This window comes from Orcinus orca, chromosome 1 (assembly GCF_937001465.1).
Source record: "Orcinus orca chromosome 1, mOrcOrc1.1, whole genome shotgun sequence".
Classification (NCBI taxonomy): Eukaryota; Metazoa; Chordata; class Mammalia; order Artiodactyla; family Delphinidae; genus Orcinus; species Orcinus orca.
Genome location: NC_064559.1, coordinates 160,263,677 through 160,289,629, shown reverse-complemented (window position 1 = coordinate 160,289,629; position 25,953 = coordinate 160,263,677). Strand labels below are relative to the sequence as shown.

The following is a 25,953-nucleotide window of genomic DNA, read 5'->3' as shown; positions in this document are numbered from 1 at the left end:
AAGGAGAAATATGCCAAAACAAATATTAATCAAACTGTCAAAAATGAAATACAAAGAAAATATATTAAAAGCAGCAAGGGAAAAACAACAAATAACACACAGGGAATCCCCATAAGGTTAACAGCTGATCTTTCAGCAGAAACTCTGCAAGCCAGAAGGGATGGGCAGGACATATTTAAAGTGATGAAGGAGAAAAACCTGCAACCAAGATTACTCTACCCAGCAAGGATCTCATTAAGATTCAATGGAGAAATTAAAACCGTTATGGACAAGCAAAAGCTGAGAGAGTTCAGCACCACCAAACCAGCTTTACAACAAATGCTAAAGGAACTTCTCTAGGCAAGAAACACAAGAGAAGGAAAACACCTACAATAATGAGCCCAAAACAATTAAGAAAATGGGAATAGGAATGTACATATCGATAATTACCTTAAATGTAAATGGACTAAATGCTCCCACCAAAAGACACAGATTGGCTGAATGGATACAAAAACAAGACACATATATATGCTGTCTAAAAGAGACCACTTCAGACCTAGAGAAACTTACAGACTGAAAGTAAGGGGATGGAAAAAGATATTCCATGCAAAAGGAAATCAAAAGAAAGCTGGAGTAGCAATTCTCATATCAGACAAAATAAACTTTAAAATAAAGACTATTAGAAGAGACAAACAAGAACATTACATAATGATCAAGGGATTGATCAAAGAAGAAGATAAAACAATTGTAAATATTTATGCACCCAACATAGGAGCACCTCAATGTATAAGGCAAATACTAACAGCCATAAAAGGGGGAATTGACAGTAACACATTCATAGGAGGGGATTTTAACACCCCACTTTCACCAATGGACAGATCATCCAAAATGAAAATAAATAAGGAAACACAAGCTTTAAATTATACATTAAACTAGATGGACTTAATTGATATTTATAGGACATTCCCTCCAAAAACAACAGAATACACAATTTTCTCAAGTGTTCATGGAACATTCTCCAGGATAGATCATATATTGGGTCACAAATCAAGCCTTGGTAAATTTAAGAAAATTGAAATTGCATCAAGTATCTTTTCCCACCACAACACCATGAGACTATTTATCAATTACAGGAAAAGATCTGTAAAAAATACAAACACATGGAGGCTAAACAATACATTACTTAATAAGGAAGTGATCACTGAAGAAATCAAAGAGGAAATCAAAAAATACCTAGAAACAAATGACAATGGAGACACAACAACCCAAAACCTATGGGATGCAGCAAAAGCAGTTCTAAGAGGGAAGTTTATAGCAGTACAATCCTACCTTACGAAACAGGAAACATCTCGAATAAACAACCTAACCTTGCACCTAAAGCAATTAGAGAAAGAAGAACAAAAAAACCCCAAAGTTAGCAGAAGAAATCATAAAGATCAGATCAGAAATAAATGAAAAATAAATGAAGGAAACAATAACAAAGATCAATAAAACTAAAAGCTGGTTTCTTGAGAAGATAAACAAAATTGATAAACTATTAGCCAGACTCATCAAGAAAAAAAGGGAGAACACTCCAATCAATAGAATTAGAAATGAAAAAGGAGAAGTAAAAACTGACACTGCAGAAATACAAAAGATCATGAGAGATTACTACAAGCAACTCTATGCCAATAAAATGGACAACCTGGAAGAAATGGACAAATTCTTAGAAATGCACAACCTGCCAAGTCTGAATCAGGAAGAAATAGAAAATATGAACAGACCAACCAAACGCACTGAAATTGAAACTGTGATTAAAAATCTTCCAACAAACAAAAGCCCAGGACCAGATGGCTTCACAGGTGAATTCTATCAAACATTTAGAGAAGAGCTAACACCTATCCTTCTCAAACTCTTCCAAAATATAGCAGAGGGAGGAACACTCCCAAATTCCTTCTACGAGGCCACCATCACCCTCATACCAAAACCAAACAAGGATGTCACAAAGAAAGAAAACTACAGGCCAATATCACTGATGAACATAGATGCAAATATCCTCAACAAAGTACTAACACACAGAATCCAACAGCACATTAAAAGGATCATACACCGGGCTTCCCTCGTGGCGCAGTGGTTGAGAGTCTGCCTGCCGATGCAGGGGACATGGGTTCGTGCCCTGGTCCAGGAAGATCCCACATGCTGCAGAGCAGCTGGGCCCGTGAGCTAAGGCCGCTGAGCCTGCGCGTCCGGAGCCTGTGCTCCACAATGGGAGAGGCCACAACAGTGAGAGGCCCGCAATACCACAAAAAAAAAAAAAAAAAAAAGGATCATACACCATGATCAAGTGGGGTTTATTCCAGGGATGCAAGGATTCTTCAATATACACAAGTCAATCAACGTGATGCACCATATTAACAAATTGAAGGAGAAAAACCATATGATCATTTCAATAGATGCAGAGAAAGCTATCAACAAAATTCAACAACAAAATTTATGATAAAAACCCTGCAGAAAGTAGGCATAGAGGGAACTTTCCTCAACATAATAAAGGTCATATATGACAAACCCACAGCCAACATCATCCTCAATTGTAAAAAAGTGAGAGCATTTCCACTAAGATCAGGAACAAGACAAGGTTGCCCACTCTCACCACTCATATTAAACATAGTTTTGGAAGTTTTAGCCACAGCAATCAGAGAAGAAAAGGAAATAAAAGGAATCCAAATTGGAAAAGAAGAAGTAAAGCTGTCACTGTTTGCAGATGACATGATACTATACATAGAGAATCCTAAAGATGCTACCAGAAAACTACTGGAGCTAATCAATGAATTTGGTAAAGTAGCAGGAAACAAAATTAATGCACAGAAGTCTCTGGCATTCCTATACACTAATGATGAAAAATCTGAAAGTGAAATCAAGACAACACTCCCATTAACTATTACAACAAAAAGAATAAAATACCTAGGAATAAACCTACCTAAGGAGACAAAAGACCTGTATGCAGAAAATTATAAGACACTGATGAAAGTAATTAAAGATCATACAAATAGATGGAGAGATATACCATGTTCTTGGATTGGAAGAATCAACATTGTGAAAATGACTCTACTACCCAAAGCATTCTACAGATTCAATGCAATCCCTATCAAACTACCACTGGCATTTTTCACAGAACTAGAACAAAAAATTTCACAATTTGTATGGAAACACAAAAGACCCTGAATAGCCAAATCAATCTTGAGAACGAAAAACGGAGTTGGAGGAATCAGGCTCCCTGACTTCAGACTATACTACAAAGCTACAGTAATCAAGACAGTATGGCATTGGCACAAAAACAGAAAGATCAATGGAACAAGATAGAAAGCCTAGAGATAAACCCACGCACATATGGTCACCTTATCTTTGATAAAGGAGGCAGGAATGTATAGTGGAGAAAGGACAGCCTCTTTAATAAGTGGTGCTGGGAAAACTGGACAGGTACATGTAAAAGTGTGAGATTAGATCACTCCCTAACACCATACACAAAAATAAGCTCATAATGGATTAAAGACCTAAATGTAAGGCCAGAAACTATCAAACTCTTAGAGGAAAACATATGCAGAACACTCTATGACATAAATCACAGCAAGATCCTTTTTGACCCACCTCTTAGAGAAATGGAAATAAAAACAAAAATAAACAAATAGGACCTAATGAAACTTCAAAGCTTTTGCACAGCAAAGGAAATCATAAACAAGTCCAAAAGACAACCCTCAGAATGGGAGAAAATATTTGTAAATGAAGCAACTGACAAAGGATTAACTCCAAAATTTACAAGCAGCTCATGCAGCTCAATATCAAAAAAACAAACAACCCAATCCAAAAATTGGCAGAAGACCTAAATAGACATTTCTCCAAAGAAGATATACAGACTGCCAACAAACACATGAAAGAATGCTCAACATCATTAATCACTAGAGAAATGCAAATGAAAACTACAATGAGATATCATCTCACACCAGTCAGAATGGCCATCATCAAAACATCTAGAAACAATAAATGCTGGAGAGGGTGTGTAGAAAAGTGCACACTCTTGCACTGCTGGTGGGAATGTGAATTGGTACAGCCACTATGGAGAACAGTATGGAGGTTCCTTATAAAACTACAAATAGAACTACCATATGACCCAGCAATCCCACTACTGGGCATATACCCTGAGAAAACCAAAATTCAGAAAGAGTCATGTACCAAAATGTTCATTGCAGCTCTATTTACAATAGCCCAGAGATGGAAACAACCTAAGTGCCCATCATCGGATGAATGGATAAAGAAGATGTGGCACATATATACAATGGAATATTACTCAGCCATAAAAAGAAACGAAATTGAGCTATTTGTAATGAGGTGGATAGACCTAGAGTCTGTCATACAGAGTGAAGTAAGTCAGAAAGAGAAAGACAAATACCGTATGCTAACACATATATATGGAATTTAAGAAAAAAAATGTCATGAAGAACCTAGGGGTAAGACAGGAATAAAGACACAGATCTACTAGAGAATGGACTTGAGGATATGGGAAGGTGGAAGGGTAAGCTGTGACAAAGCGAGAGAGAGGCATGGACATATATACACTACCAAACGTAAAACAGATAGCTAGTGGGAAGCAGCCGCATAGCACAGGGAGATCAGCTCGGTGCTTTGTGACCACCTAGAGGGGTGGGATAGGGAGGTTGGGAGGGAGGGAGACGCAAGAGGGAAGAGATATGGGAACATATGTATATGTATAACTGATTCACTTTGTTATAAAGCAGAAACTAACACATAATTGTAAAGCAATTATACTCCAATAATGATGTAAAAACAAAAAACAAAAAACAATGAATGTGTATGTAGTTTGGAGGTTTCTATCACAATTCAGGGAGTTTTCTCTTTTTTTTGCCCCATGTCCTGTGAGGCACTGTAGTGTGGAGGCTCCCTCTCTTATCCCTTCTGAGAGGTACAGCCTTGGGCATTCACACAGGCTTCCAGATGGCCACGGATACATGTGATTTTTATTTTTAAACCTGGCTTTTTAGGAGTCACCCCTGGGTCAGAGTAGCTTATTGCTCAGTCACCACTGGGTCAGAGGCTGTGTTTAAGCCCTTTGTGCTAGTGCAGCTTCTGCCCTAGGTCAATAGCTCTGCGTACAACTTGAGAGATACTTTCAAGTCCACCCCACATCCCACTGTGATTGTTTCTGGACGGTGCAGCCCAGCACATGAATGCATCCTTCCTGACTACACAATTGACTGTGATCCCAGGAGCCGCTCCTCTTAGCTGTCTTTCTCTGCTTGCTTCTACTACACTTCTGCTCTGCCATTGTTCTTGTACAATGGAGCTACCAGCCTCCTTTTAATTTCTCTCCACCAATATCCCATTGGTTTTACCACTGTTTTAGGTATGGGGTGCTCCACACTGTTCCAAATGAAGTCAATCCCTCAGGCAGAACTGTGGCATTCTTCAGTCCTTATGACCCGCCTTTGCCCTGAGCAGAACCCCTATGCCACTGCAGCAGAGCTGGGGACAGATACTTATTTTTATTAAAATGACACCCTCGCTCTATGAGTGAGCACTGGATGAGATGGTAGCCCCTGATCTTCTTGGCTTTCCCCTCCTGGCATGGAACCTTCACCCTCCAAGCAAGTTGGGATGGGGGTGATAGGACTCCAGTGTTCTCAGCCTCTGCACTTGGAGGAGAGCTTCCATCCTACGCATTAGAGCTGGGTGAGGAAGGGAAACTCCATCCTTTTAGCCATGCTTGCCCAGAATAGATCTTCTGAAACACGGGGCCGCGGAAGATAAGAAACGGCAGCCTGCCCTTCCCTGTGGGAAATTTTAGCTCCAAACTGGGGGCTGGAGGGAGAGGGGGCCCCTGTCTTCGTGGCTGCACATGGCTGGAGCAGAGCTTCTATAACATGAAGCAGCTATAGAGAGGGGTAAAAGAGTGGGTTCTGGCTCAGATGTCATAGACTCTCACTGTTCTTACCAAGATTAAGTAGATTTTTTTGAATGAATCTTTCTCCCTTTGCTGTATGCCCTTAGGACAATTTTCAGAGATTTTAAATGCTTTTTTTATCATTTTCACCAGTGATTTGTTTTTCTTACTCCTCTATTCTGAACGTTTTGAAGCCACACAATCTATTATTTGGTTAGAGAGAGATAGACTCTATTCATTCACTTGACAAATATTTATGGAGTATCAACTATGTGGCAGGCAATGATATTGGTACTGGCTAACCTCTATTAACTTACTGTTTCAGAGGTTTACACATGTCTAGCACTCAGATCTCTAACAGGGGGGAGTGAGCCTCAAGGAAAGGGCCATGTCTGTTTGGTCTTCGTAAATCACTATGGTATGCAGCACAAAGTGAAAAGTCTATGCTTTTGTTCAATTCGTTCCTTCCTGATGTCCCTACTTGACTAACAGCACATTTTCAAAACTGCATTTTTCTGAAATGCTCGTTTCCTCTTGCCTTTATTTAGCAAATCATTCTGGATTTTCTATTATTTGTCGCTGATACCAAGGTCACTGTGTCACCATCTTTGAGTACCCAATGTGGATTAGGTCTTTACATATGCAGTGTCACCAAGGCTAGCATTAATCTCATGGTTGAAGTATTCCTATCCTACTTTGCAGATGGGAACGCTGAGACTCAGACAGCTAAAGGGACTCACCTAATGTTATAGCAAATAATTGCAGAGCATAGAGCTTCCTGCCACCAAAAGCAGTTGTCTTTCCTTCATGCCAACCTACCCTCATTTTCGACTTCTGAGAGCTTCTCTCAGAACTACAGCAAGTTTAAGAAAAATGGTTTTCAACACCTTGAGTCATCTACAACAGCACATGCTTTGAAAGTCTGCTGATTTTCCCAAAGCATATACATGATCTGCCTCTTCATGCTTGTTGCACACAAAATGACTAATGAAGAAGCAAAGGAGTAAAAAGGAGGGACCTCGTTACACCACCCCAAAACCCCCAAATGACCCCAATAAGGATGATCTGGCTGATTTACAAACATGTAGCCCACAAAATGGCAAATATAACTCAACCACAACCAATCTGGGCCTCGTTAGCTGAGTTGTAACAAGAACTTATATGAATATCATTATGAAACACTTATTTAGGACAAGAATTTTGTTGAATTCAGAATTTTATCCTGCAGCAAAAAAAAAAAAAAAAAATCAGTTAGGAATGGTGAAGCATATCTACATCTCTGGTTTTGGGTTTTTTAAATTGATTTGATTTGAGCATCTTCAAAACCCTGCATCCTAAAGATCTTAGTCCTTCTATAGGATTTGAGTGGGTCAGTTGGATCTTATTGGTTGGTTCCTTTAAACTAATCTAATCTCACACCTTCTCCACCAACCTGCAGAATCAATAAAACAAGGAGGGGTAAAACTGGAAAGAATTTGAGTGGACGCCTCTGAGGAAAATGTGGGTTTGTTTCCTTCCGTGGCAGGAAGAAAAGTTGACATTTCAGTAAATTGTATTAGACTATAAACTTATTAGGTGTTAGACTGCTTATCCCCTAAGCTCTATAAAACACCTGAAATAGTATTACTTACCTATCAGGAGGTCTTCAAGTATTAGTTGATTATTGCAGCCCAAATCTCCCCTTCATTGCCATAGCTGATGGAACCAGGGGTTAAGTCACTTTAAAGGTTTGCCCCTAAATCTGCTCTATTACCAGTCTTCACCTGCCATATGGCTTATTCATACCTTTGTTTTTTTTCTTTTGCATCTCTCTGGGAGTTCCAACAGGGGGTTGGAATGTCTCACACACAGTCTGAGCTGCTTTCTGGTCATCTCTCCCTTCCCTGTCTTCTGGCTGTTGTTTCTGTTGTCTAGAGTGTGCTGTTTTTCTGCTCAAGCATATTGATGCCCTAGGGGTTGGATTGAGAGGGCCCCAAGTGCTAATTCTTTCCCCATGGCGGGTAAGTTGCCTATGCCATTTGGGGCATGGAGAGGTAGACTAGAATTATGGCCCTTGGGGCATCTTACTCTTAGAAGGAGTAAGGGAAGAGTTCAGCTGCCTAGGCCACTTTTTTCTTATCAGTTAAGCTTTTCCAACTCTCCTGGGAGGGAAAAAGGGACAGTGAGTGACTGAGAGTGTGACTTTCACTGAGTTCATTCCACAAAGAAGAAAACTTCAGGAGTGATGGAGAAGCATTTACCCCTTAATGCCCTGCAGTGTTTTGCTGAATGCCCTCAACATGGTAATGCTGATTTGCCCTTGGCCTCTAATGCCACTGGGGCTCCTAGGTCTAGATCCCAGGGATTCATCTCTCTCTCTGACCACTTCACCCCTCTCTCCTTCCCCTTTTCATACACTGTTCGTTTCATAAGGAGGAAGCCTACAGCCAAATCAGGGTGGGAGGATGGCTAGTCATAATTCTACCAAGTTTTGTTTTGTTTTCCATTTTATAACCAGTGTGTTCAGTAGAGCACAAACATGAAAAATATTATTTGTTCCAGTGACTGCCCCTAAAAGGAGCTGTTGAATCTCACTGTCTTCCCTAAATGACATTTTAGGAAAAACTTTATGCTCATTTTCAGATATTTAAAAAAATGCAATATAATGCAATTGATCCAGCTTAAACCTTCAAAATCATATCCAACTTAATCATCTTCCTCCCAATTCAGGAGACGCATTGTCTACCGTGGACGGGAGTGTGCTTTTCTCTTTCACTTTTCTTCCTTTCTTCCCTTTCTTCTCTAGTGTTTTTGGCCCTTAAAGAAGAGTGGGGAAGAGGGAAGCAAAATTCTTCTATTTAAGTGGTGCTCTTTGATCCTTCTTCCCTTGGCAATCAACACCCAGGCACAGCAGAAGCCTAAATGCTGGGTCTCCCATTGGGTTCAACACTTGGAGTTCTTAATGGGATCCTGCAAGGGCCTCACACTGCACAGCGCCTCCTGTGGGAGATGCACCCTGTCATGATTTCTTATAATCCTCCCTCCACCCTGAGTTCCCCTTCTCATTGGTAAATTTTTCTGGATGGAATACCTGGAAGACAGCTTAAGACTTATATGGTCACCTTAACTAAACACAGCAGAAGTTTGTTACATTCTCATAAAACAGAATTTAGCTGGGTGGGCTGCTCTGCTCCACAGAGTCATTCAGGAATCCAGGTTTCTTCATCTATATCTGCATTTCAGCCTGCAGGAAGGGGAAAGAGGAAGTCAGACTAAGCAACTTTGTCTGTTTTTTCTTTCTTTTTTTTTTTTGCGGTACGCGGGCCTCTCACTGTTGTGGCCTCTCCGTTGCAGAGCACAGGCTCCGGACGCGCAGGCTCAGCGGCCATGGCTCACAGGCCCAGGTGCTTCGCAGCATGTGGGATCTTCCCGGACCAGGGCACAAACCCGTGTCCCCTGCATCGGCAGGCGGACTTTCAACCACTGTGCTACCAGGGAAGCCCACAACTTTGTTTTTAAAGTGATGACTGGTAGTTTCCATACATCATTTACACTTCCATCCTATTGGCCTGACTTTAGTCACATGACCATGTCTAATTGCAAAGGAGGCTGGGAGAATGTAACCTTTGGCTGGGTAGCCACGTGACCATCTGAAACTTTGGAGGTTTTTTAATTACTAAAAAGAAAACAAAGAGAATGGATGTCAGGGCAGAGTTTAGCAGTCTTTGCCTCAGGCATGTATGAGTACATCCTCATGTTGTACTCCAAACCACTGCCTTCAGGTTCTGTTGCCAAATGTGGACCATGGCACCAGACTTCTTCCTTGTTTCCTCTAGACTCCCAACACCCCTCTTTGCAATGTCTTCCTGCTCTCATTTTACCATGCATCAAACATATCTGTAGATACTGGAACCCCAATTGTAGACAAGTTTCCACATTCTTACTGTGACACATGCAGTTCAAAATCACTGTGGTAAGTGACATAGGTGTAACCTTAAGATGTTCTGGGAACACATAGCAGAGACACATCTAACTCACGTGGAGAGGGCAGAGCTGGAGAAGGCTGACAGCAACACCTGGGAAGAGTTCTGAAAGAGCAGGGGTTCATCAATGCAAAGACATTATGAGCAACAAGAAGAGCGTGTGCAAAAACCAGGAAAGAGAGGGAGAGAGTGCATTTGCAGAATAGCAAGTAGGACACTATTGCATGAGAGTCAAGTTTGGGTCAGAATGGGGGGTGTTTTTAGAAGATGAGGCTATGAAGGTAGGCAAGAAGCAAATGATGAAGGCCCTTGTAGACTCCAACTGTATCCTGAAGACAAATGGGATCTAATGTAGAGCTTTAAGGAGGGGAGTGACCCAAATGGATCTGCATTTGCAAAAGACACCTCTGATGGCTGGGTGAAGGAGGTATTGTAGCAGGTAAGATTGGGTGCTGCTAGAACAGTTGGGAGGTGATTAGAGAAATCCAAGGGAAAAAATTAGCAGCCTGAAGTAGCATAATGACAGGTCTGCCTCCAAAGCTCACATTCTTTCCATGCTAATGCTGGTTTTCTTCTCTATTTGTTTGTTTGTACAATGTCTCATTCCACAAAGGATATGGCATGACTTTCACAAATTCACAAGTACAGTTAGTGAATATGAATCCCGGTCTGCAAAGTCAGGTATATAAAAAGTATTGTATTCCTTTGTTTTCTATATGTCAAACTTAATATCTAATCCAAGCCCACTCCTACTGGGTAGGTGGGCTGGCCACCCTTCCCACCTGGCGTCTTGCCACTTTTGTGAGCTCTGCTTCCCTCTGCTCTCTCTAAGGTCACAGATCCAAAGACTATGAGAATCACTTTGGCTTCTGGAGGAAATCCTCCTCTTTCCAAGTTTCCCTCAAAAGCCCTTTCTCTCCATGCAGGACACTTAGCTCATCCTCCTTAAAGATTTTAGGCTTTTCTAAATGAATCCAGAAAGGGAAGTCAACCATAATTTTATCACCTGTAAAGCAAGAAAGCACAGAACTTGCAAGCTACTTTCAGAGAAGGAAGAAAAGAAAAGTCATGAATTAACATGTCAAAAATGGTCCTGTCATGATATCATGTGATTATTTCACATATAAGTAATTCATGGTGAAGGGAAAATAAAATAAAATAAAATTAGTGAGACAGCTAGTGCTTTGAAAGCCACAACATCAGCTCTGAGCTATCTAGTGACCAAAGCAAAAATGAAGACACAAACTAATATTGCAACTGCTCATGGCATCCACTAAATAAAGCACATCTGTTTTTCAGAAGCAACATGGTTTTACCTACCCCTGGGATGAGAGGAAAGCTTCTCCACTGGATCCTTATGGAGTAGACACTGCATAATGCAGGCACCACCATGTTCAACAACATCCTTCCAATAATTACTTTTGTCTGATAACAATATAGGCAGCAGAGACTTTAAAAAAAAAACATCTTATAAATGGTCTCTGTGCTCAGCGTGCCCTGGACTAGTCAGGAACACAGGTAAACAGACAATTGCCGCATGTTGTTAAAGTACCATGGTGGAGGTGTTGTACAAAGAGCAAAGGAAACACTTTTTCAAGTTCCTAGAAGAAGGAAGGATAGAGGGAGCCCAGCACCCAAAGATCATGGGGGCTGGGATGAGGATGGAAAATGCTCAGGTCATAATAAATAGAAAAAATACAATCTCACATTCAAAACAAACTTATACAAAGTACTGAAAGGAAGTACACTAAATTACTAGTTATTACCAGGTGATCATATTGTAGATGATTTTTTATATTTTGCCTTGAGCTTATCTATATTTTCAAATTTTATGATAAGAAAGTTATTAATAGTTAGAGACTAGTTTTAGCTGTAACAGAAGACCCAATAAAAGCAGTTTTTAGTTTCTGTCACACATGATGTAATCCAGAATGAAATGATATGAGGTCTGGGATTTGCTTCAAAATAATGTGGGGCAGAGGAAAAGTGGACAGGGGCATAGATGAGTCAAGACTGGTCATGAGTTGCTAATTGTTTAAACTGGATGATGGATGGGTACCTGGGGATTCATTATGCTGTTCTCTATTTTAATATATTCTTTAAATTTTATATAATAAAAAACTGAAAAAGCAAACAAATAAATAAGGAAAGTGACCTTGGCACATTAACCCCTCCCTGGTTTTGTTCACTCAATTGTAAAATAGAAACAATAAAAACGCCCACTGCATAAGATAGTTGTGTGGATTAAATGAGTGAACATGTGTAAATTGCTCATAACAGTACCCAAGACTTAAGTCATAATTATGATTGTATTATGATTGCTTAAACCAGGGACACAATGACCTCTTCAAGATCTCAGTTTCCATCTTTCTCCTCTGCCATCTCACGTGTGTTACCTGCTTTCATGGTTATGTGATGCTGAAGCTGTTCTAGGCATCACCTCCTTCTGTCGCCATGTCTAGAAGCAGAAAAGAGGTGAGGATCTTTTTTGGTGTCCTCTTTTAAGACTCAGGAAACTTTCCAAGAAATCCCCTAACATGTTTCCCTTTCCTGTACTTCTCATTGGCTGGGATTGCATCATGTACCCATGCCTAAACGAGTCACTTGCCAAGGGGATGGATCTGCCAGGTGAGCTTAAACTAATCAAAAACTTACACCCTGGAGCTTTGTGAGGGCCCCTATAGTATATGGTACACAAATGCCAGAAGGAAGAAAACCATGGCTCTGTTAGGAAGGAAAAAAGTGAAAAAGTGGCTAATGGACAGTCAACAGATAGTAATTTCTCATGCCATGTTAGAAAACAGTGAGTAGTTTTGTGGGTCTGTTGCCTAAGATAATGTAAAGAACAGGAAAAGAGATGGCAGGTGATGGCAGGTGATAGATTGGGTGCCAGGCAGGAAACACTGCATTTTTTTCCTATAGGGAGTGGAGAGCCAGGAAGACTGAGGCACAGAAACTAAGGAAAGCACAATAAGGAAAAATATTACTAATTTTATTTTAACTCTGAATTTTCCTGAAGATGGTGTGTAATTCTATGCACATCATATGCAAATGCACTTATTACTCCCTCAAATATTTTACACAATTGGATGTGGTCTTTGCAAAAACAAACAAAACCAAACAAACAAACTAAAACTTGGTGGAAATAATGGACTAGTGGACTCAGCAGTAATATCTCTAAGCAGGGAAGCAAGTTAGCCTTGGATTTGATATTTACATCTTAACTTCATTTTCTACTAAGACCTTTTTATTTTTTTAGCTTCTCTACTAAGTTCTTTTATGATTTGCCTTCAAGGACCTGGTGAATATCCATAGTCCCACCCCAGTGTCTACCCTAGGTGCTGAGTGGAAGATGAATTCCACATGAGTCTTTTGAAGAAGACAGAGCCTTTTAAGATATCATTTAATTACAAGTGAGAAATGCATTATTTGATTCATTAAAGAAGACCATCAGGCACAGAGGCTAAACTCAAGCTGATGAAGGCTTTTCAAATTAAGATGCTGGGAGCTTCATTATTGGAATAAGTGTTGCTTACTGGAGGGCCTGCACATGTGATGAAATGCAAATGAGTCAGGAAGGAGAAATTAGGAAGTATGCTTGTCACTTATGAGACTTTCTTGTATTTCTGAACAAGAAAGCATGATATCAGCCAGATCTTAGCTGAAAAAGGGAAGCTTATGATTTTTGTCTCCATGAAAGTCAAGCTGCCCCTTCTCCTCCATTGACAGAAGTAGTGTACAATGAGAAAGGTAATAAGTGCTTCCCATGGATCTGGTATGTATGAAAATGAGGATGTTCTTCTTGATGCACAGAACCTTGCATAAGTTAAGTATATCCTCGAATTTGTTGAATAAATGAATATTACCAATCCTGGTGTAAGCCAAATTCCAAGCCTGAGCAACTGAAAAATCAAAGTATATATTACATGGATCGTTAATTGTATCCTTCTTGTTATGTATAGAAGCTTTTAATTTAAAGCCTCTGTATGCAGTTACTGTTCTAGGCACTGGGAACACAATATTGAATAAAACAGCAAAACTCTCTTTTCCCTTGGAGTTTACATTCTGATGGAGGATGATATAAAACAAACAAGATAAACATGTAATATATATCTTATGTGTAGGTAGTGATAGATGCTAAAGAGATAAATAAAGTAATTAAGGGGACTAGGGAAATTGGAAGGTGGTCAGGAAGAATTGCAAATTTCATATGTGGCCAGGGAAGGTCTCAGTTACATGATGACTGATAACCATTAATATCATAGTCCTGTTGATCAATATTTCTGGTTCTTCTTCTGGGCACATGATAGATTATATTTCCTTGCTACTTTGGAATTAGAGATGCCCAGTCACTTGCTTTGGCTGATAAAATATGAGTAGAAGTGATTTGTGCCATTTTGGCACATAAGCTTTAAGAGCTAGTATAAGATTCTTCATGCTTTTCCTTCCCCCGTGCCACAGCAATGGTCCAAAAGTGCTGTTCCATCATCTTGGGACCTGGAGTGAGGATAACATGGGGCAGAGCCCAGCCACCCCAAAATGGACATGCATTATGACTTGTTTTAAGCTGCTGAGTTTCAGGGGTGCTTGTTACTGAAGCATAACCTAGCCCAACCTATCTGATACAATGAAAATTGATTAAAGACCTGAAGGAAGTTGAGGAGTAAGAAGTGTGAATATTTAGGGAGGAGCACTCCCAGCATGGGTAATAGTGCAAATGCCTCAAAGTGGGAATATGCTTAGCATTTTAGAGTCAAATGAGTGAGGAAATACAGTAGTAGAAGATGCAATATGAGAAATTATGGGCCTCCAGATCATGTCGGGTTTTGTGTACCACTGTAAAGATTTTATTTTTTTCTGTAAGTGAAATGTCAGTCATTAGAAAAGGAATAACATGATCTGACTTAAAATTTTTAAAAACATTCTACTTTGTTGTTGGGGATAAATTGAAGTGGGAGTAAGATAGGAGCAGGGAGAACAGTAAGGAGGCTTTTGCTTTAAATCTAGGTGAGAGAGGAGGGTTGCTTGACTCACTGTAGTAGCTGTGGAGGTGGTGAGAAATGGTTGGATTCTGGATATATTTTTTATATAAAGCTGATATAATTTGCTGGTGGATCAGATACAGGTTGGAAGAAAAAGAATGGAGTCAAGGATGACTCCAAGATTTTTGCCATAAGTAAATGGAAGGCTAGAGTTGCTATTTCCTGAAATGGAGAAGACTGTGGTAAGTTTGTTGGGGAAAGCACAGGACCTCAATTTTGGACAATGTTGAGTTTGGGATGCTCTTTAGACTCCCAAGTAGAGATGTTGAGTAGACAGGTCCATGATGGAAACATAAATCTGGGGTCCACTGGTGTGTAGATAGTATTTAAAATTATGAGGCTCGATAATAGCACCAAGGGGAAAAGAGTGGAGAGAAAGGCATGGAGGGCTAAGGATTGAGCTTCTTAACTGAATGCTAAGAGATCAGGGAGATGAGGAGAAACAGCAAAGCAGGATGAGAAGGAGCTGCTAATGGGTAAGAAAAACAACAAGAAAGTGCATTGAAGAAAGACGTTCAGCATGTTAAATTCTACAGAAAGGTCAAATGAGATGAGGTCAGAGAATTGAGCATGGGATTTAGAAAATAGTGGTCATTTGTAACCTTGATAAAAACAGTTTGCCTGGAGTGATGTGCCAACAGCCTGATTAGACTATGCTCAAGAGATAATAGAAGAAAAGAAATGGTGACAACTCCTTCAAGGAATTTTGAAAAGGAAGTAATAAAAAATTTAAAAAAGGAGCTTTACTGGACAAGAAATGGAGTCAAGAGAAGATTGGGAAACAGATGGGAGAACTAACAGCAATTGTGTAGGCAAATGGAAAAGATCTACTAGAGAGGAAAAGATTGATAATGCTAGAGAGACAGGGGAGATTGCAGGAGCAGTGTTCCCACATAGACAAGAGGAGATGAGACCTAGTGCACAAACAGAGGGGATGGCTTTTGCTAGGAGTTCATCTGGGAGAAATATGCACAGATGCAGAGAGGTGGTTGCATATGGAGATGGGAGCATGTGCAAGTTATTATCTGAGTGCCTGTGTTTTCTTAGTGACATTGGAAGCAAGCTCATGAGCTCAGAGTAAGGGTGGCATTTAAGGAGAGATGAAAAGGTATAAAATGGTGGTTGAGGAGAGTGGGAAAGTGAATGGAATCAGAAAATAGACTGTGACTGCCAGGCAGCATTGAAGTGAGTAAACAAGAATTCAAGGGAGACCAATGAACATGTTAGTGTGGTTTTCTTGGGCCACTTTCAGCTGTGTGGGTAGATAAAGAGATGGGTTTACACAGGGTGGCGGTTTGCCATAGCAGTCTGATGAGGAAACAAAGGGGCAAGACAGCTGAGGATTTATGCAAGGGTGCAATGGTGTCATAATTAGCGATGGAATTTAAGTTGACCATTGAGGAAATGAGCAGGGTTAGTTATTATAAAATACATTAGGATCAATGAATTGTGAAAACAGTAGTAGTGGCCACGGCTAACTGAATGCCTACAATGTACCATCACTGGGGTAGGTGCTTAACATTAATTAATGCTAATTTACAACAACCTTGTAAGGTGGGTTTTTTTTTTTTTATAAATTTATTTATTTATTTTTGGCTGTGTTGGGTCTTCGTTTCTGTGCGAGGGCTTTCTCCAGTTGCGGAGAGCGGGGGCCGCTCTTCATCGCAGTGCGCGGGCCTCTCACTGTCACGGCCTCTCCCATTGCGGAGCACAGGCTCCAGACGCGCAGGCTCAGTAGTTGTGGCTCACGGGCTTAGTTGCTCCGTGACATGTGGGATCTTCTCAGACCAGGGCTCGAACCCGTGTCCCCTGCATTGGCAGGCGGATTCTCAACCACTGCGCCACCAGGGAAGCCCGTAAGGTGGGTTTTATAATTCCAAATGTATAGATTGCTAATAGACTGACCTCACATATTGTGACCACAAGTGAAGCAATAAGAGATAGTTGAAACTCAATCAGTTATCATTTCAATATCCAATACACAATGCATATATTCAATATCAATAACAAGGGTTATGTGACTCTAGGAACCTGGAAAAAATGGGAAGGTACTTACAGATGTTAAGGTTTTGCCAAAGAAATGCAAAACCCAACCAAGAGACTGACTTGGGCAAGAGTTACAGGCTTCCTAGAGCATACACAAAGAAATGTGTATAAATTGACTGCAGGCACGAGAGCAACACAAATAGCCACTTCTTGAAATTGATCTGCAACTATGAATAAAGTCAGCACATCCAAGCAGAGTCAACAGGAATCCAGTCAGCATCCTGGCTGAACTCTGGAGTCTTTGGTGACAACCAAGCAAACTCAGAAAGGCAACCCACGTATGACATGGGGAGATACACTGGTTTTCTAAGTGAGTTGTGAGAGGAGTCAGTCCAGGTAGCTGAAGTTCCAGGTCTCTCAGTTGAAAGAAACCTCAGTGACTTTTGATGATATTTGTCTAAACAAATAGAGAATTGTTAAATATTAGTCTTTAAGGCTGAGGAATCTATGCAAGTTTTACATATTTCTAATGTTTACATGACTTTGGCCAAACAAAGTGACAGACTTGTGAATCCAACTTACATTATGTAATTGAATACCTGATTAAACTTGTTATTTTCATTTGAAGTCTCACTAAGTTTATCTACTGTATTAGAATATCTGAGAGTTACAGTTACCCACATTTCTAAGCTTAATTTATTAGACTTAAGGGTTTTTTTAATTAAGGAAATTTTATTTGTTGTCAGACAACTGAAATCCCTAAGAAAGGGATGAAATACATTAAATTTATAAGTGCACTTTAAAATATTTGAAGACATTTAATTAACCAAGTTTGTAAATGAAAGTCAAATGCTAGTCATAGGCTTCCTAAAAAGTTATTGTTAAAATTTACCAGCCTTATCTCACTCCCTCTTGAGAGAGCACCAGAATCACAACTAACCGCTGAACAATCATTGACAGGAATACACTGGAACTCACCAAAAAAGATACCCCACATCCAAAGACATGTTGGGTGACTGTTTGGGTGATTGGTTGGGTGACTCGCAAACTGGAGAACAATTATACCACAGAAGTCCACCCACTGGAATGAAGGTTCTGAGTCCCATATCAGGCTTCCCAACCTGGGGTCCTGCAATGGGAGGAAGAATTCCCAGAGAATCAGACTTTGAAGGCTAGCGGGATTTGATTGCAGGACTGCAACAGGACTGGGGGAAACAGAGACTGCACTCTTGGAAGGCACACACAAAGTAGCGTGTGCGTGAGGACCCAGGGGGAAGGAGCAGCGACCCCATAGGAGACTGAAGCGGACACAACTGCTAGTGTTGGAGGGTCTCCTACAGAGGCGGGGGGGTGGCTGTGGCTCACCACAGGGACAAAGACACTGGCAGCAGAAGTTCTGGGAAGTACCACTTGGTGTGAGCCCTCCCAGAGTCCTCCATTAGCCCCACCAAAGAGCCTGTAGGCTCTAGTGCTGGGTTGCCTCAGGCCAAACGACCAACAGGGAGGGAACCTAGCCCCACACATCAGCAGACAAATGGATTAAAGTTTTACTGAGCTCTGCCCACCAGAGCAACACTCAGCTCTACCCACCACCAGTCCCTCCCATCAGGAAGCTTGCATAAGCCTCTTAGAGAGCCTCATCCACCAGAGGGCAGACAGCAGAAACAAAAAGAACTACAATCCTGAAGCCTGTGGAACGAAAACCAGATTCACAGAAAGATAGAAAAATGAAAAGGCAGAGGGCTATGTATCAGATGAAGAAACAAGATAAAACCCCAGAAAAACAACTAAATGAAGTGGAGATAGGCAACCTTCCAGAAAAAGAATTCAGAATAATGATAGTGAAGATGATACAGGACATTGGAAAAAGAATGGAGAAAAAGAGTGAGAAGATGCAATAAGTGTTTAACAAAGATCTAGAAGAATTAAATAACAAACACCCAGAAGAATTAAAGAACAAACAAACAGAGATGAACAATACAATAACTGAAAAGAAAAAAAAAAAAACTAGAAGCAATCAATGGCAGAATAACTTAAGCAGAAGAAAGGATAAGTGACCTGGAAGATAGAATGGTGGAATTCACTGCCACAGAACAGAATAAAGAAAAAAGAGTGAAAAGAAGTGAACACAGCCTAAGAGACCTCTGTGAAAACATTAAACACACCAACATTTGTATTATAGGGGTCCCAGAAGGAGAAGAGAGAGAGAGAAAGGAACCAAGAAAATATTCAAAGAGATTATCATCAAAAACTTCCCTAGGGCTTCGCTGGTGGCACAGTTGTTGAGAGTCTGCCTGCCGATGCAGGGGACACGGGTTCGTGTCCCAGTCCAGGAAGATCCCACATGCCACGGAGCAGCTGGGCCCATGAGCCATGGCTGCTGAGCCTGCGCGTCCAGAGCCTGTGCTCCGCAACGGGAGAGGCCACAACAGTGAGAGGCCCACGTACTGCAAAAAAAAAAACCAAAAACTTCCCTAACATGGGAAAGGAAATAGCCACCCAAGTCCAAGAAACACAGAGAGTCCCAGGCAGAATAAACCCAAGGAGAAACATGCAAAGACATATAGTTATCAAATTGACAAAAATTAAAGAAAAATCATTAAAAGCAACAAGGGGGCTTCCCTGGTGGCTCAGTGGTTGAGAGTCTGCCTGCCAGTGCAGGGGACATGGGTTCAAGCCCTGGTCTGGGAGAATCCCACATGCTGTGGAGCAACTGGGCCCATGAGCCACAACTACTGAGCCTGTGCATCTGGAGTCTGTGCTCTGCAACAAGAGAGGCCGCGATAGTGAGAGGCCTGCACACCATGATTAAGAGTGGCCCCCCACTCACCGCAACTAGAGAAAGCCCTCACACAGAAACAAAGACCCAACACAGCAAAAATAAATAAATAAATAAATAAAAATTAAAAGCAACAAGGAAAAAATGACAAATAACATACAAGGGAACTCCCATAAGGTTAACAGCTGATTTCTCAGCAGAAACTCTATAAGCCAGAGGGGAGTGGAACAATATATTTAAAGTCATGAAACAGAAGAGCCTACAACCAAGATTACTCTACCCAGCAAGGATCTCATTCAGATTTGATGGAGAAATCAAAAGCTTTACAGATAAGCAAAAGCTAAGAGAATTCAGCACCACCAAACCAGCTCTACAATAAATGCTAAAGGACCTTCTCTAAGTGGGAAACACAAGAGAAGCAAAGGACCTACAAAAACAAAGTCAAGACAATTAAGGAAATGGTAATAGGAATATACATATTGATAATTACCTTAAATGTGAATGGATTAAATGCTTCAACCAAAAGACACAGGCTCGCTGAATGGATAAAAAATAAGGCCCATACATATGCTGTCTACAAGAGACCCACTTCAGACCTAGGGACACATACAAACTGAAAGTGAGGGGATGGAAAAAGATACTCCATGCAAATGGAAATCAAAAGAAAGCTGGAGTAGCAATACCCATATCAGATAAAATAGACGTTAAAATAAAGAATGTTATAGGAGACAAGGAAGGATACCACATAACGATGAAGGGACCAATCCAAGAAGAAGATATAACAATTATATATGCACCCAACATAGGAGCACCTCAATACATAAAGCAAATGCTAACAGCTGTTAAAGAGGAAATCGACAGTAACACAATAATAGTGGGGGACTTTAACACCTCACCTACACCAATGGACAGATCATCCAGACAGAAAATTAATCAGGAAACACAAGCTTTAAATGACACAATAGACCAGACAGATTTAATGGATATTTATAGGACATTCCATCTGAAAACAGCAGATTACACTTTCTTCTCAAGTGCACAAGGAACATTCACCAGGATAGATCACATCTTGGGTCACAAATCAAGCCTTGGTAAATTTAAGGAAATTCAAATCGTATGAAGCATCTTTTCTGACCACAACGTAACGAGATTAGAAATAAACTACAGGGAAAAAAATGTAAAAATCACAAACACATGAGGCTAAACACTATGTTATGAAATAACCAAGAGATCACTGAAGAAATCAAAGAGGAAATCAAAAATTACCTAGAAACAAATGACAATAAAAACACGACAACCCAAAACCTATGGGATGCAGCAAAAGCAGTTCTAAGAAGGAAGTTTATAGCAATACAATCTTACCTCAAGAAACAAGAAAAATCTCAAATAAACAACCCAACCTTACACCTAAAGGAACTACAGAAAGAAGAACAAACAAAATCCGAAGTTAGTAGAAGGAAAGAAATCATAAAGATCAGAGCAGAAATAAATGAAATAGAAACAAAGAAGACAATAACAAAGATCAAGAAAACTAAAAGCTGGTTCTTTGAGACGATAAACAAAATTGATAAACCTTTAGCCAGACTCATCAAGAAAAAGAGGGAGAGGACTCACATCAATAAAATTAGAAATGAAAAAGGAGATGTTACAATGGACACCACAGAAATACAAAGCATCATAAGAGACAACTACAAGCAAATCTATTCCAATAAAATGGACAACCTGGAAGAAATGGTCAACTTCTTAGAAAGGTATAACCTTCCAAGACTGAATCAGGAAGAAATAGAAAATATGAGCAGAACAATCACAAGTAATGAAATTGAAACTGTGGTTAAAAACCTTTCAACAAACAAATGTCCAGGACCAGAAGGCTTCACAGGTGAATTCTATCAAACATTTAGAGAAGAGCTAACACCCATCCTTCTCAAACTATTCCAAAAAATTGCAGAGGAAGGAACACTCCCAAACTCATTCTACAAGGCCACCATCACCCTGATACCAAAACCAGACAAAGATATCACACACACACACAAAAATGACAGACCAATATCACTGATGAATATAGATGCAAAAACCCTCAACCAAATACTAGCAAACAGAATCCAACAACACATTAAAAGGATCATACATCACGATCAAGTGGGAATTATCCCAGAGATGCAAGGATTCTTCAATATACGTAAATCAATCAGTGTGATATTCCATATTAACAAACTGAAGAATAAAAACCAAATGATCATCTCAATAGATAAAGAAAATCTTCTGACAAAAGTTAACACCCATTTATGAGAAAATATCTCCAGAAAGTGGGCATAGAGGGAAACTACCTCAACATAATAAAGGCCATATATGACAAACCCACAGCAAACATCATTCTCAATGGTGAAAAACTGAAAGCATTACCTCTTAGATCAGGAACAAGAGAAGGATGTCCACTCTCACCAATATTATTCAACATAGTTTTGGAAGTCCTAGCCATGGCAATCAGAGAAGAAAAAGAAATAAAAGGAAAACAAATTGGAAAAGTAGAAGTAATACTGTCACTGCTTGCAGATGACATGATACTATACATAGATAATCCTAAAGATGCCATCAGAAAACTACTAGAGCTAATCAATGAATTTGGTAAAGTTGCAGGATACAAAATTAATGCACAGAAATCTCTTGCCATCCTATACATTAACAACAAAAGATCAGAAAGAGAAATTAAGGAAACAACCTCATTCACTATTGCAACAAAAAGAATAAAATACCTAGGAATAAACCTACCTAAGGAGACAAAAGACCTGTACTCAGAAAACTATAAGGCACTGATGAAAGAAATCAAAGATGATACAAACAGATGGAGAGGTATACCATGTTCTTGGATTGGAAGAATCGATACTGTGAAAATGACTCTACTACCCAAAGCAATCTACAGATTCAATGCAATCCCTATCAAACTACCAATGGCAGTTTTCACAGAAGTAGAACAAAAATTTCACAATTTGTATGGAAACACAAAAGACCCCGAATAGCCAAAGCAATCTTGAGAACGAAAAATGGAGCTGGAGGAATCAGGCTCCCTGACTTCAGACTATACTACAAAGTTACAGTAATCAAGACAATATGGTAGTGGTACAAAAACAGAAATATAGATCAATGGAACAGGATAGAAAGCCCAGAGATAAACCCATGCACCTATGGTCAACTAATCTATGACAATGGAGGCAAGCATATACAATGGAGAAAAGAGAGCCTCTTCAATAAGTGGTGCTGGGAAAACTGGACAGCTGCATGTAAAAGAATGAAAGTAAAACACTCCCTAACACCATACACAAAAATAAACTCAAAATGGATTAAAGAGCTAAATGTAAGACCGGATACTATAAAACTCTTAGAGGAAAACATAGGAAGAACACTCCTTGACATAAATCACAGCAAGGTCTTTTTTGACCCACCTCCTAGAGAAATGGAAATAAAAACAAAAATTAACAAATGGGACCTAATGAAACTTAAAAGCTTTCGCACATCAAAGGAAGCTATAAACAAGACGAAAACACAACCCTCGGAATGGGAGAAAATGCTTGCATACGAATCAACGGACAAAAGATTAATCTCCAAAATATATATGCAGCTCAATATTAAAAAAAACAAACAACCTTATCCAAAAATGGGCAGAAAACCTAAATAGACATTTCTCCAAAGAAGACATATAGATGGCCAAGAGGCACATGAAAAGCTGCTCGACATAACTAATTATTAGAGAAATACAGATCAAAACTACAATAAGGTATCACCTCACACAGGTCAGAATGGGCAGCATCAGAAAATCTTCAAACAACAAATGCTGGAGAAGGTGTGGAGAAAAGGGGACCCTCTTGCAGTGTTGGTGGGAATGTAAATTGATACAGCCACTCTGGAGAACATTATGGAGGTTCCTTAAAAAACTAAAAATAGAATTAACATATGGCCCGGCAATCCCACTACTAGGCATATACCCGGAGAAAACCATAATTCAAAAAGACACATGCACCCCAATGTTCATTGCAGCACTATTTACAATAACCAGGTCATGGAAGCAGCCTAAATGCCCATCGACAGATGAATGGATAAAGAAGATACAATGGAATATTACTCAGCCATAAAAAGGAATTAAATCAGGTCATTTGTGGAGATGTGGATGGACCTAGAGTCTGTCATACAGAGTGAAGTAAGTCAGAAAGAGAAAAACAAATATCGTATATTAACGCATATATGTGGACTCTAGAAAAATGGTACAGATGTACCAGTTTGCAAGGCAGAAATAGAGACACAGATGTAGAGAACGAACGTAGGGGCACAAAGGCAGGAAAGTGGGGGGAGGGGGGTGGTGGGATGAATTGGGAGATTGGGATTGACATGTATACATCAATATGTTTAAAACAGATAACTAAAAAAACCTGCTGTATAAAAAATAAATAAAATTCTAAATAAATAAATAAGATAAAATTTTAAAAAATGTTTACTAGCCTTATAAATGGATTAATAAGATTTGAAGCCGAACTTAAAAGCTTAAAGAACAATTCAAGTTTTCAATTTGTAACTTTAATTTTAAAAATTAATTAAAAAAACCAAAACTAAGCCTCTGATTAATCTTTCTATGCACTAAAACTTCCCTTGAGGATGCCAAAAAAACTCCTAGCAACAGAGATGAGGAAACTGTGGCAGGCAGTTACTAAGTGGCAGAGCTGGGATCTGGAGTCCTGGAGCTGCAAAAACTTTTATGCTTTTATCATCACTCTTCATCGCCTTCTCCTGACAAATAATTAGACAACAGTAACATGCAATTAACATAAAGACTTGAAGGGTTCATTCTTCCTCCCATGTCCTGCAATGCCTCAGGGTTATAATTATATAATTATCCCACAGTACAGAGTGAGGTGGAGTAGGTGTTTAAGGATTGGACTGAATTAGTATGACTTTAATTATAACATACCCTGGAAATGGCTTTTCTTACTAAATCCCTAGTAAGACGGGGCTGAGGGCTCCCGTCTTGTGCAGGAACTTCTGGGCAGGCACAGAGGCACCTGCACCTTCAGACCCGTCTGCGACCACGGGTAGAATACAGTGAACTTGGGAGCTGCAGCAGTCCATTCACCCTGATGCTCCTCCTTGGCCATGGCCTTCTCAGCATGGCCTGTTCTTCCTTTTCAGTCTCTCCGGCACCTCTGTAGAAGCAGAGATCAGGCGTGACTTCCCACGGTGTGCACACGGGATGGTACCACCCATGTGCAGAACTTCCTGGGCCAGGATCCACCACCTCAGACCCACTGAGTGAACTCCCTTGTTGCTGCAAGGATGGCAGTGTCCACAGGGCGCAGAGGAGAGTCTGTGTTACAGGGAGCAGTGGTAGGTGGGTTAATGTACAACACCTCTGTGAGAGGCTGGTCTTCAGCCCTGGGATCAGTAACCTCCAGAAGATGCGGCCTCTGGAAGGCTGCCTGGATCTGTTAGTGAAGGTTCCAGGAGTGAAGCGGACAGCAATAGGAGTGGCTCCAGTGACAGCAGCCAACTTCAGCACAGCCCTCTGGCCAGTGTTCCTGGAGGATATGACACTGATCAGTCAGTTTTTAAATGGTAACAATGGCACAACAAGAAGCAGAAGCTTCTCCCAGGTCCCCTTCAGATCTATAATGTAGATGCCGTCACTTTTCCTTTAGGAGATGTATTGTTCCATCTGGAAGTCAAGGTTGGTACCACCTAAGTGGGTTCCTGCTGCTTGGAATTTGAGGACATCCTCCTCCCTCATCTGCGGGACATCAAGGGTTCTAAACTTTGTGAACGTTTCCCTTTAAGTTACAATGAGAACCCAAGACAATGCTGTACGGACTCCTCTCCGGGTAAGTGAGGAAAGGCTGCATTACCTTTCATTGGCAAGTCTGAAGGTTTCTTCATCCATCAACAAGCATGGGATCTTGAGAGCAAAATGGATCCAGAAGGAAAATGTCACTTTCAGTTATAACATCAAGTTTCATTGAGCCTAAACTAAAGTCCCAACATCCCCTGATTTGCAACCCTCAACATAGGCCTGAGTCATGGGCAGGAATCTTCAGCAGCGAATGAGAAGTGTATGTCTGGGTGTATTCTCCTCACTTCTACTGGATCTCCAGATTTGGGGCAAAAGAGAGGGGAAGAGGAAGAAGAGAGAGAAATATCCTTTCCTAGTGCTGATGTTAATGTTTTATGTCTCCCTCGGCTACTCCTGCCTGTCTCTAGAGGCTTCCATACCCTGGTCTTTGGCCAGTTGCCTGT

General features: G+C 40.4%; 1 pseudogene; it reads right to left on the bottom strand.

The window, feature by feature from the left end:
- Positions 1-8,029: 8,029 nt before the first annotated feature.
- LOC117197351 (40S ribosomal protein SA-like) lies at positions 8,030-25,600 on the bottom strand (annotated as a pseudogene).
- Between the last annotated feature and the right edge of the window lie 353 nt (positions 25,601-25,953).